Here is a 13,276-nt window from a genome sequence, read left to right as displayed (position 1 = left end):
CGATTTTTGGTCTTTTGGGCCAGGCTAACCTCACTCAGAATGATGTTCTCCAATTCCATCCATTTACCATTGAATGATAACATTTCGTTCTTCTTCATGGCTGCATAAAATTCCATTGTGTATAGATACCACATTTTCTTAATCCATTCGTCAGTGGTGGAGCATCTTGGCTGTTTCCATAACTTGGCTATTGTGAAGAGTGCTGCAATAAACATGGATGAGCAGGTGCCTCTGGAGTAACAGTCTTTTGGGTATATCCCCAAGAGTGGTATTGCTGGATCAAATGGTAGATCGATGTCCAGCTTTTTAAGTAGCCTCCAAATTTTTTTCCAGAGTGGTTGTACTAGTCTACATTCCCACCAACAGTGTAAGAGGGTTCCTTTTTGCCCGCATCCTCGCCAACACCTGTTGTTGGTGGTGTTGCTGATGATGGCTATTCTAACAGGGGTGAGGTGGAATCTTAGTGTGGTTTTAATTTGCATTTCCTTTATTGCTATAGATGGTGAGCATTTTTTCATGTGTTTTCTGGCCATTTGAATTTCTTCTTTTGAGAAAGTTCTGTTTAGTTCACATGCCCATTTCTTTATTGGTTCATTAGTTTTGGGAGAATTTAGTTTTTTAAGTTCCCTGTATATTCTGGTTATCAGTCCTTTGTCTGACGTATAATTGGCAAATATTTTCTCCCACTCTGTGGGTGTTCTCTTCAGTTTAGAGACCATTTCTTTTGATGAACAGAAGCTTTTTAGTTTTATGAGGTCCCATTTATCTATGCTATCTCTTAGTTGCTGTGCTGCTGGGGTTTCATTGAGAAAGTCCTTACCTATACCTACTAACTCCAGAGTATTTCCTACTCTTTCTTGTATCAACTTAAGAGTTTGGGGTCTGATATTAAGATCCTTGATCCATTTTGAGTTAATCTTGGTATAGGGTGATATACATGGATCTAGTTTCAGTTTTTTGCAGACTGCTAACCAGTTTTCCCAGCAGTTTTTGTTGAAGAGGCTGCTATTTCTCCATCGTATATTTTTAGCTCCTTTGTCAAAGATAAGTTGCTCATAGTTGTGTGGCTTCATATCTGGATCCTCTATTCTGTTCCACTGGTCTTCATGTCTGTTTTTGTGCCAGTACCATGCTGTTTTTATTGTTATTGCTTTGTAATATAGTTTGAAGTCAGGTATTGTGATACCTCCTGCATTGTTCTTTTGACTGAGTATGCCTTGGCTATTCGTGGCCTCTTGTGTTTCCATATAAATTTCACAGTAGATTTTTCAATCTCTTTAATGAATGTCATTGGAATTTTGATGGGAATTGCATTAAACATGTAGATTACTTTGGGGAGTATCGACATTTTTACTATGTTGATTCTACCAATCCATGAGCATGGGAGATCTCTCCACTTTCTATAGTCTTCCTCAATCTCTTTCTTCAGAAGTGTATAGTTTTCCTTGTAGAGGTCTTTCACATCTTTTGTTAGGTTTACACCTAGGTATTTGATTTTTTTTGAGGCTATTGTAAATGGAATTGTTTTCATACATTCTTTTTCCGTTTGCTCATTGGTAGTGTATAGGAATGCTAATGATTTTTCTATGTTGATTTTATATCCTGCTACCTTGCTATAGGTATTGATGATGTCTAGAAGCTTCTGAGTAGAGTTTTTTGGGTCTTTAAGGTATAGGATCATGTCGTCTGCAAATAGGGATATTTTGACAGTTTCTTTACCTATTTGTATTCCTTTTATTCCTTCTTCTTGCCTAATTGCTCTGTCTAGGAATTCCAGTACTATGTTGAATAGGAGTGGAGATAGTGGGCATCCTTGTCTGGTTCCTGATTTTAGAGGGAATGGTTTTAATTTTTCTCCGTTAAGTATAATGCTGGCTGTAGGTTTGTCATATATAGCTTTTATAATGTTGAGGAACTTTCCTTCTATTCCTAGTTTTCTTAGAGCTTTTATCATGAAATGATGTTGGATCTTATCAAAGGCTTTTTCTGCATCTATTGAGATGATCAAGTGGTTTTTGTCTTTGCTTCTGTTAATGTGGTTTATTACGTTTATTGATTTTCGTATGTTGAACCACCCCTGCATCCCTGGGATGAAGCCTACTTGGTCGTGGTGAATAATCTTTTTGATGTATTGTTGAATTTGGTTTGCCATTATTTTGTTGAGGATTTTTGCATCAATGTTCATTAAGGAGATTGGCCTATAGTTCTCCTTTTTGGAGGTGTCTTTGCCTGGTTTTGGGATAAGTGTACTACTGGCTTCATAAAATGTGTTTGGCAGTTTTCCTTCCCTTTCTATTTCATGGAACAGTTTAAGGAGGGTTGGTATCAGTTCTTCTTTAAAGGTCTGATAGAATTCAGCAGAGGTCCTGGACTTTTCTTTTTGGGGAGACTCTTGATTGCTGCTTCAATTTCATTTTGTGTTATAGGTCTATTCAGGTGATTAATTTCCTCTTGGTTCAGTTTTGGATGATCATATGTATCTAGAAATCTGTCCGTTTCTTTTAGATTTTCAAATTTATTTGAATATAGGTTCTCAAAGTAGTCTCTGATGATTTCCTGGACTTCCATGGTGTTTGTTGTTATCTCCCCTTTTGCATTCCTAATTCTACTAATTTGGGTTTTTTCTCTCCTCATTTTAGTCAGGTTTGCCAGGGGTCTATTGATCTTGTTTATTTTTTCAAAGAACCAACTTTTTGTTTCATTAATTCTTTGTATGGTTTTTTTGGTTTCTATTTCGTTGATTTCAGCTCTTATTTTTATTATTTCTCTCCTTCTATTTGTTTTGGGATTTGCTTGTTCTTGTTTTTCTAGGAGTTTGAGATGTATCATTAGGTCATTGATTTGGGATCTTTCAATCTTTTTAATATATGTACTCATGGCTATAAACTTTCCTCTCAAGACTGCCTTAGCTGTGTCCCATAGGTTCCGGTAGGTTGTGTTTTCATTTTCATTGACTTCTAGGAACTTTTTAATTTCCTCTTTTATTGCATCGATGATCCATTCTTCATTAAGTAATGAGTTATTTAGTTTCCAGCTGTTTGCATGTTTTTTGTCTTTACTTTTGTTGTTGAGTTCTACTTTTACTGCATTGTGGTCAGATAGTATGCATGGTATTATTTCTATTTTCTTATATTTGCTGAGGCTTGCTTTGTGCCCTAGGATATGATCTATTTTGGAGAAGGTTCCATGGGCTGCTGAGAAGAATGTATATTGTGTAGAGGTTGGATGAAATGTTCTGTAGACATCTACTAGGTCCACTTGATCTATTGCATATTTTCGATCTTGGATTTCTTTATTGAGTTTTTATTTGGATGACCTATCTATTGATGATAATGGAGTGTTAAAGTCTCCCACAACCACTGTGTTGGCGTTTATATATGCTTTTAGGTCTTTCGGGGTTTGTTTGATGAAATTGGGTGCGTTGACATTGGGTGGGTACAGATTGATGATTATTATTTCCTTTTTGTCTATTTCCCCTTTTATTAGTATGGAATGTCCTTCTTTATCTCGTTTGATCAATGTAGGTTTGAAGTCTACTTTGTCAGAGATAAGTATTGCTACTCCTGCTTGTTTTCGGGGGCCATTGGCTTGGTAAATCTTCTTCCAGCCTTTCATCCTAAGCATATGCTTATTTCTGTCGGTGAGATGAGTCTCCTGTAAGCAACAAATTGTTGGATCTTCTTTTTTAATCCATTTTGTCAAACGGTGTCTTTTGATGGGTGAATTAAGTCCATTAACATTAAGCGTTAGTACTCATAGGTATGTGGTGATTCCTGCCATTTAGTTATCTTAGTTGTTTGAAGGTTTGATTGTGTGTACCTAACTTGATGTTACTCTCTACTGTCTTGCTTTTTCTTATCCTGTGGTTTGGTGCTGCCTGCCTTTTCATGGTTAAGTTGGGTGTCACTTTCTGTGTGCAGGATCCCTTGCAGAATCTTTTGTAATGGTGGCTTTGTGGTCACATATTGTTTTAGTTTCTGCTTATCATGGAAGACTTTTATTGCTCCATCTATTTTGAATGATAGCTTTGCTGGGTAGAGTATCCTGGGGTTGAAGTTATTTTCATTCAGTGCCCGGAAGATCTCACCCCACGCTCTTCTTGCTTTTAATGTTTCTGTTGAGAAGTCTGCTGTGATTTTGATGGGTTTACCTTTGTATGTTACTTGTTTTTTCTCTCTTACAGCCTTCAATATTCTTTCCTTAGTTTCTGAACTTGTTGTTTTAATGATGATATGTCGTGGAGTAGTTCTATTTTGATCTGGTCTGTTTGGTGTCCTGGAGGCCTCTTGCATTTGTATGGGAATATCTTTCTCTAGATTTGGGAAATTTTCCATTATTATTTTGTTGAATATATTACGCATTCCCTTCGCTTGCACCTCTTCTCCTTCTTCGATGCCCATGATTCTCAAGTTTGGTCTTTTGATGGAGTCAGTGAGTTCTTGCATTTTCTTTTCACAGGTCTTGAGTTGTTTAATTAATAGTTCTTCAGTTTTTCCTTTAATTACCATTTCATCTTCAAGTTCTGAGATTCTGTCTTCTGTTTGTTCTATTCTGCTGGATTGGCCTTCCGTTTTGTTTTGCAGTTCTGTTTCGTTCTTTTTTCTGAGTTTTTCCATATCCTGGCTGTTTTCTTCTTTATTGTTGTCTATTTTTGTCCTGAGTTCATTTATCCATTTATTCATTGTGTTCTCTCTTTCACTTTGGTGTTTATACAGTGCTTCTATGGTTTCCTTTATTTCTTCTTTTGCTTTTTCAAATTCTCTATTTTTATTGTCTTGGAATTTCTTGAGTGTCTCCTGTACATTTTGGTTGACCCTATCCAGTATCATCTCTATAAAATTCTCATTGAGTACTTGTAGTATGTCTTCTTTTAAATTATTCTTGTGGGCTTCATTGGGTCCTTTGCATAGTTTATCTTCATTTTGTTGGAGTCTGGATCTGAGTTTCTGTTCTCTTCATTCCCCTCTGGTTCCTGTACTAATTTTTTGCTGTGGGGAAACTGGTTTCCTTGTTTTTTCTGTCTTCCTGTCATTGTCCTTGGTGTTGTTACTGTCCCTGTACTGTGTGTAATTAAGTATTTTCTAGCTTGTAATAATAACAATGGTAATATTGAGAATGGAAGAGTGAGCTGAGATGGAAAGCAAGAAGTTAAAGAAAAGGGGAAAACAAATATACAGACAAGAGGGAGAAAGCAGAACAAGGTATCAGACAAGAGAGTTTCAAAGGTATAAACAGGGAGTGTTAGTGTACTAATCGACAGTAAGCTGAACAGACAATAGAGAGACAGAGAGAGGATTGAAAATCAAAGATAAAAAAAATAAAAAATAAGTATATGAAAGTAATATCTATTTATAAAAATGAATTAAAATAAAATGGAAAATAGAAAATTAAAAAAAAAAAAAAACCAAGAAACTTCCAAGTTTATATGCAATGCAATTTCAGTCTTAATAATTTGGATGTCCGTCTCAATCTCCAGTCCTGGAGTTGGTGCCTCAGATGTTGTTCTGTAGTTGTCTCATCAAAGGGGATGCATAAAGTAGAACAAAACTACACTCACACACACACAGAAGATAAAAAAAAAAAAAAGCCCCACCAAGTGTCCCCAGTTCAAATGCAATACAGTTTCAGTAAGTTTTTCGGCTTGCAGGTGTAATTCGGTTGTTCTCTCATCAAAGGTAGGGAGAAAAAGAAAAAAAAGCATCTGGAGGCAGTTCTGAGAGTGGCTTCTGCAACTGTGGCTTGCCTGCCTGCTGCTCTCAGCCTGTAGCTGGCGGCGTTATTTATGCAGATCTCTGGGGTGAGCTAGCACTCACCTGGTCCCACAGGCTTTGTTTGCTCAGAGTTCTCCTGTGCGGGGGCCTCTGCCACAGGCTTTCCCCTTTCCAAGCACTGGGAAAGGTGACACTGCCCCAAGTTGTCAGGCCTGCGTGTTTGTTTACATTTCACGTGGGAATTGGGTCTCCCCTCCTCTCACAAGCGTCCCTGCTCCTGGTTGCTGGGCGCGCCCGCTCCCGCCAGAGCCTCTCCGGCCCGCCCGGCTCGTTTATTTACAGTCCCGGGAAGGGTTCCCTTCCCCCAATCTTCAGCGCTCAGGGCGCCCCACCCTCTTTCCAGCGTGTCTTAACTGTTCTTATTGCTTAGTACTCAGTTTCTCTTTTTTTCCCGGGTGGAGGTCAGTCTGTCCAGGGGGCTATGCTGCTCTGGCCCAGGCTTGTCTGTGGGGCTACCGCGGTACCGCGAAGCTCACCTGGTCCGCGTCTTCCCAAGCCGTATGGGCGCCGGCCACTGGCGGCCCCGGGGGCCCTCCTCGGTTCTCCGTTTAACGTGAAGTGGAGATTCTCTGCGCCGGCTGGAGATGTGGAGGAGTCAAAGTTATGCCTTTTCTCCGTGATTATGCCTGCAAAGTGTGTCTCCAGCGTCTCTCCAAGATTTCACTATAGGAGGCTCGCTTTCTGCTTCCTACCTCTAGCCGCCATCTTGGAATGGGGGCCTGTCCTTCGATTCTTACTTTTGACCACTTTTACAACATTGTACTTGTATGTCATTGTTCACTCAGTTCATTCTGAAATTATCTATGTTTTTTGAACTTTGTGATTTTGAATATCACCCCCCCTTCTCCCTAGCCACAGGAAAAGGTCATGTATCAAGTTCTTTCAAAGTGCCAGTGAAGTCCAGCATACTACATGGATATACCTATATGAAGCACACTAATAGCCAGACATCAAGAAGACAGTAAGGAGAAAAATGAAAGTAGCTAATTCAGTTTTTTTTAATTTTGCTTATCATTTCTTTTTGTATTGTTCCATAACATTTTAAATAATGCCCACATCTATTTGGGAATAAAATTTTTATCTGATGATATGAAAGTTGATAAACTTACTACTTTGAATAAGATAGCTAAGTCAATTGTCTGAATAATTCACAAACTAATCTCTTTGTTTAAAAGTCTAAAATTGCATTAATTGTGTATTTCATTGGCGTAGGAAATCAGAGCACCCCAGAAAAGCACTCTTGGGATGCCCACTTTTCACACCTTGTTTTCCCAAGTTAACACTTCTGTGTAGTTTTAGGTTTGGAGCTGTTTAAAATTATCTCACCTTTGGTTACATACAAACCTTATTGTGGTTAATCTGTAGATAAGGAACTGATTTTTGTAAAAATATGTGTAAAAAGTGTTTATACATAAACGTTTTACTGTGTTTTTAGTTCTAATTGAATCAGTCATTTTGGAGGGGGTACAGAAAAATAGGCCAAAAAAAAGTTTTTCTTGAAGACCTTTTCTTTTTCCTTCTTATTCCTTCCTTTCCCCCTTCCTTCCTTCTTTATTGTATTGTATTTATGCATTTAAATCAACATTCCTGTAACCCATAAATTTGTTCTTATTAATTCTAAAATCAGAACCCAATTTGGGTGTATGACATGAAAAAATAAACCTTGCAAATACAACTTCTTAAAATAGTATCAAAATTTACTGTTTACTGGATCTAGGATAACTCATTGGTGCTCTTTACTAATGATAAGACAAGTCTTATGTAGAATATCACTGTCATACTTTGATTTGTTCAGACTTGTTTAAGTTCAGAAACTAAATTGTATTACAACTTAATCAATGTGCATTTTTTTAGCTATAGAGAATCTCAAAACAACAAAATATTGATAAAAAATAATTTGTGACCATCTTGTGGAGAGCATTATAAACATTTAAAAATATTATTGAGCAAAGCTTTTAAAATGTTCATGGGAAATATAAATTCTATCAGAGTAACTCTTTTGACATATAACTATCATTAAAGAATTACAGTGATAATATCTTCTATCTTTCAAAGGAGATAATATACAGAATATAATGCATAGCACTCTAATGAATAAGTTGGTCAAATTAGCTTCCTGTAATTATAAGAATTTCCCTAAATGTTTTTTTCTTTGCGCATAGTTTTTTCTAGTAGCACTCACTTGCATGAGTAGTTTAGGACTTGTCTTCCTAATGATGAGTAGATTATTTTGTACTTTCATCATTCCTTTCATCTGAGCATCTTAAAAATCTGTTTAATTATCTCATTTTAGATAAGGAGTACTAAAACTCTGAAAGTTTAAATGACTTGCCCAGGCTCACAGGAACAGGGATAGCTGAGGAATCATAAATGTCTGGAAGTTTGTTGCATTGTCCAAATACAGGATATTGCTATCATTCTCCATGAACTTGAATTTCATTTTGTGTACTTAATAAGGCAAGATGACCCATTGTGTTTGATAAACTGTAGTGCATATACAGTCTGTATTCATTTACAAGAGTTATTTGTTTGTCAGTGGAATGCTGCTCTGTTTACATCTGCCGAAACCACAGCTGTAACATATGTGTGAAATAATTAAACTTGAATCAAGCTTTATCTCAGAGCATTACAGAGCCACTATCATTTAGATGAGTAGATTTAGAAAAGTAGAAAAATGAACCTACTTTTCAGGGCTGAAAGGCCCCCATTATGCATCCTGGAAATTTTCTGTAATCTTCAATCTGTTATAGTAGAGTCACAACCTAATTGGTGACTGTATTTCTCTTTTTTCTCTTAGGAGAAATTTCTATGTGCTCATATTATCTCAAATCAATTGCCCTTTGGCCGCAATTTGTTCTAGCTTTTAAGCTGAATTTTGGTGAGAAGACAAAATTATTGTTCAAATTTATAATGTAATCTTTGAACATGAATGTTAAAGGACAAAAAGTGACTTGATCAAATGGGTAAAAAATAGTGATGATGAAAATAAAGGCTACATAACAATACCTGGTACTATTCAGTGACATGATTATAAAATCTTAAATAATGCCTAGCTGCAGTGATAATGTTTCCCAAATCCTATGCTGCATCTTGGTTTCTTTGTATTTCTGCACTTCTGTGGAGGGGTTCACAGAAGTATATATTAGTTAGTGTCCCAATTATATTCATCCTATCTTTTTACCTCTTGCTCATCCTTTGAAGACTGCTATGTGACACAAGGGGTGTGAGTTTACAAGCTTTATTTCCCAGAATTCTTCGGTTTTGTTATTAAGAGAAAGAAAGCTATGGGAGGTCAGAAGGCAAAAAGAGGAAAGAAACCATTGTTTTTTCTCTTTCCTGTTTCTCTCTCTCTCTTTTTTTCTCTCTTTTTTTGTTCTTTCTCTCTTTGTTCTCTAATTATATCGATGTTTCTGGAAGTGACTAAATTACTTCTATAATCCTAATTTTGGAGGCAGTGGCTCCTCCTCCCTGATCCTTTGCTTCATGGTCTCTTGCACAAAATGGCCATGATGATAGGAATTCAGGTTATATGTAAAGTAACTATCGTGGACATCCCTTAAGTGCTGCTGATATGGTTATTAGTACTTCTGTTGAGAGGCCAAACTATCCAATATAAAAGGTCAAAGTCTTGATTCCAGAGGAATCAGTTTTTCCAATGGAAGTTACAATTAGCTCTCATTTATCATAGAAATGGAAATGGTAGCACTTTGACATAACTTAAAAACTAATTCTGGATATGGATTTGCCTTTGCTGCCACAGTCCTGCTGCCATGGCCACCATCCATTGATTGTTGGAATGTTAGTCACCATTGTAACATCCCACACCACAGTGCTTCAAACTAAGGAAGTTACTTTACATCAGAGGAAGCATTAACAGGTAAGCCATCAATAGAAGGAGAATCACAAGATGGAAAAATGAAGAACGTAAAAGAAATCATTCTATATAAAAATATTCCTGTCAAAGTAAGGAAGAAATGTTCACAGATATGATAGTCCTCACTTGTGGTATTTATAACTCAGAATCCCAAACCTGTGAAACGTAGGTATGGAAGAAATAAATCCTTACTTTTGTTACTGATTCACAGTAAATATTGAGTGCTAGAGGGCATTGCCCCAGCCCTGCAAGGTGGTGTCGTCCATTTGGTACTGTAACTAACATTTCAAATGGCCAATCCATCATTCTGTCAGGCTAGCTGCTTCAGGGTGATGGGAAACATGGCAAGACCAGTAAATTCCATGAACACAAGCCCATTTCCACACTTCATTTGCTATAAAATGAGTTTCCTGTTGAGAAGCAATGCTGGGTAGAATACCCAGATGGTGAATAAAACTTTCTGTAAGTCCACAGTTGTGGTTTTGGCAAAAGCATTATAGGCAGGGAAGGCAAATCTATATTTGGTGGGAACAAAATTCTGTCTCTTCTATGATGGGAACGGTCAAATGTGATCAGCCTGCTACTAGGTATACAGCTTGGGGATCTCTATTAGGTAAAGAACCTACCATATGGGGTCTCAGTGTTGGTCCCTGCTGTTGACTGGATAGACACTTGGCAGTGGCTATAGTGTGTTGGCCTTGATAAGTGGAAGTTGATGCTTTTGAGATATGTGTAGGCTCCATTCTTGTCACTATGGTGCTTTGTTCACAATCCTATTGGACAAGAAAAAGAGTGGATGGGGAAGATGCATGATTAATACTCAGATAAGTTATTTTATTTAATGAATTGTAAGGCTCAGCCTGCACATAAAATATGATTATGTTTATATGTTTTTACTCATCAGAAATCTATGATCACACCATTACCATAGACTTTCTTGCTACCAAACTTCTACTTGTGTCTCTTCCAAGTTCCTGGTCAATTGCTCATGAATCAGCATAAAGCCACACCTCTTGTCATCTCTCTTTCAAACAAAATAAACAACCGGCATACTATTTGGAGTTTTGATGACTGGAGGGTTTTCTTCCAGAATTCTCCTTCAAGGTTACTCTTGAGTGGGATTGTGATGCTGTATCTATTCATTCAAAAGTAGTGCCAGCATGTAATATCAGAGCATTTATAAACCAGGGCTGAAATTTTATTCTCTTTTTAGGTGGTTATGAGAATTATGAAGTCATAGGTATGGTTTGAGAGAGATAAATCAATGTAGTAGTGAAGGATCATGGGAGTCTGAGCTCACGTGATTTTCCTGTGCATTTGGTACTGGTTCAACTGTCAAGTGTTTGACACTTCCCCTTCCACTGATGATGGGTTGCTTACCCAAATTGCTGATTGAGAAAGGCAACACTGAGTTTATGTTGGGGAACTGAAATTATACTATAACTTGATGTCCCATGACCAAATTTTGAGTGTCTCATAGGTCTCAAGAAGTAAACCAGAAATGAAGCTGTTTCTCAGTGGAGAATAAGTATTTATAAGCATGACTTCACTTCAAAATTCTAAATTTGCAAATTATAATCCACCCATATGGTATGCCAAAGGTAAGACGCGGTACTGTTGTCTGTCACAGACACCACTAGATAAGAGGCGGGCAGGGGTGGGGGAGAGGGAGAGGGAGAGGGAGAGGAGGGAGGAGAGAGAGAGAGAGAGAGAGAGAGAGAGAGAGACCGAGAGATTCAGATTCCAGTCTTCCATCCATTCTCAACAAGGAACCACACTTAAGGTGGTGCCATCTTGAAAGGCTTTTCCTGAGTTTGAGTGTAACTTCGTGATTGGTACCAGCTTATTCATGGGGAATCTAAAAGCTGTCTAGTAGAACCCTGCCTGAATTCTAGACCTACAGAATTATGAAAAAGTAAGGGTTGTTGCTGTAAGCTACTAAATGTAGGGTGAAAATAAAGACTTATTCAGTTGATTTTTGGCATGTTATATGGATATGCATCCCATATCTATGTAACAAATCCTCATTAAAATTTTTTCTCGTATACTACCAACCAAGTCCTGGCCTTTTCTATGTGGACTTACTTTCAAATAGTCTCATTTATTGTGAGAATAAATTTAATATTTCTTGTAAATTTAGTATTTCTTTCATAATATATACCCCTCCTCATATCTAGTTTAAATAACTTGATCAGAAGGCAAAATACATTTCATTAGATAATCACATTTAAATGGAATTAATTGGTAGGTAAAAGTAACTAAAGTATTGTTTATTCTTTATATAAAGCAAATATAATAATTTGATTTTCAAAATTTGATTTGTGACAATTTCTTACATAAGAAAAATTACTCCAGTTCCCCATGTTTTCAGCAGAAAGTTCAAAAGGATTTTCCTGTTTTCATCTTTACACAGATATAGACTGGTCTCTGCCAACTTTTTAATTAATTATTTAATTTTTGGCAGTACTGGGGTTGGTATGCAGGATCTCATGCTTATTGGGCAGACAACCTACTGCTTGGGCCACTTTTCCAGCCCCCAGTCAGTTTTCCTAAATGCTCAAAGAATACATTTTTCTTTGTATAAAAGGAACTAAAGGAGACTTCACTTTACCTCAGCAGGGCTGCATGGTCAATAAAATTAACCTCATCAAAACAAGAGGATAGCCTGTTCTCATGAAAGGTGCCATAGGTGAAATTCCTTTCCATTCTTTTCACCTACTTTTCTGTACTGCATCCAGATGTAATCTTTATTTAAAAATAAGAAGAAAAAATGCTCTAGAGTTTTTCTTGTTCAAAATTATACATGCTTTTGATGATTAATAAATCAAAATTGAACAAGACATTGAAAATCACCTAAGTTCTCTCTATAGAGAGATGATTACTATTAGCATTTCTTCATTTCTGTAAATTTCCTTTTTTGCATTTATCTTTGTGCATAAAGAATGGTCATGTGCGGACCACCTGCTCCAGGATTTTGCATTTTATATATATATTGTTTTATAACTGCTACTTTCCCATGGAAATTTATTGAGAATTGGTCTTTTTGTCAATGATTGAATATATGCATTTAGATTTTAATTGCCATATAATGTTCTCCTGATTGCACATACCATATTATGTTAATTAACTCCTTATTGACTTTCACTTAGGATATTTTCACATTTTTACTACTATAAAACTTATTTCAGTGAATACTGATACAAACAAAAATATATACATATATGTAAATTTTTCTACATTTGCTCATTTATTATTTTTTCAAGAAAAGGTGTTGGTGGTTATATTCACTTAAACATTGATACATGTTAAATTCATATAACAAGTAAGTTCCTTATTGAAATCCCATGCCAATTCATAACCATGCAAATTTCATGAGAATATTGTTCTTTTTAGTGTAGAATGTTATTTAAATTACAAGGATATTAAAATAAAAAACTTTTTAAACCTTTTAAAAATGGAATTATTTGTTCAGCTTTTTTTTAAAATTAAGATTTTATTTTAAATGTGCAATAGCAATAAATTTATATCTTAAATGGCTTTGGAGGGAAAATAACAGAGAAACTTAATATGCTTAAGACATTTTCTATTTTTTGGCATACTATAGAGATTAACAAAACTTTTTATAAATAAT

Source organism: Castor canadensis, chromosome 7 (genome assembly GCF_047511655.1).
Source record: "Castor canadensis chromosome 7, mCasCan1.hap1v2, whole genome shotgun sequence".
Taxonomy (NCBI): Eukaryota; Metazoa; Chordata; class Mammalia; order Rodentia; family Castoridae; genus Castor; species Castor canadensis.
Note: the sequence above shows the minus strand (reverse complement) of the source record.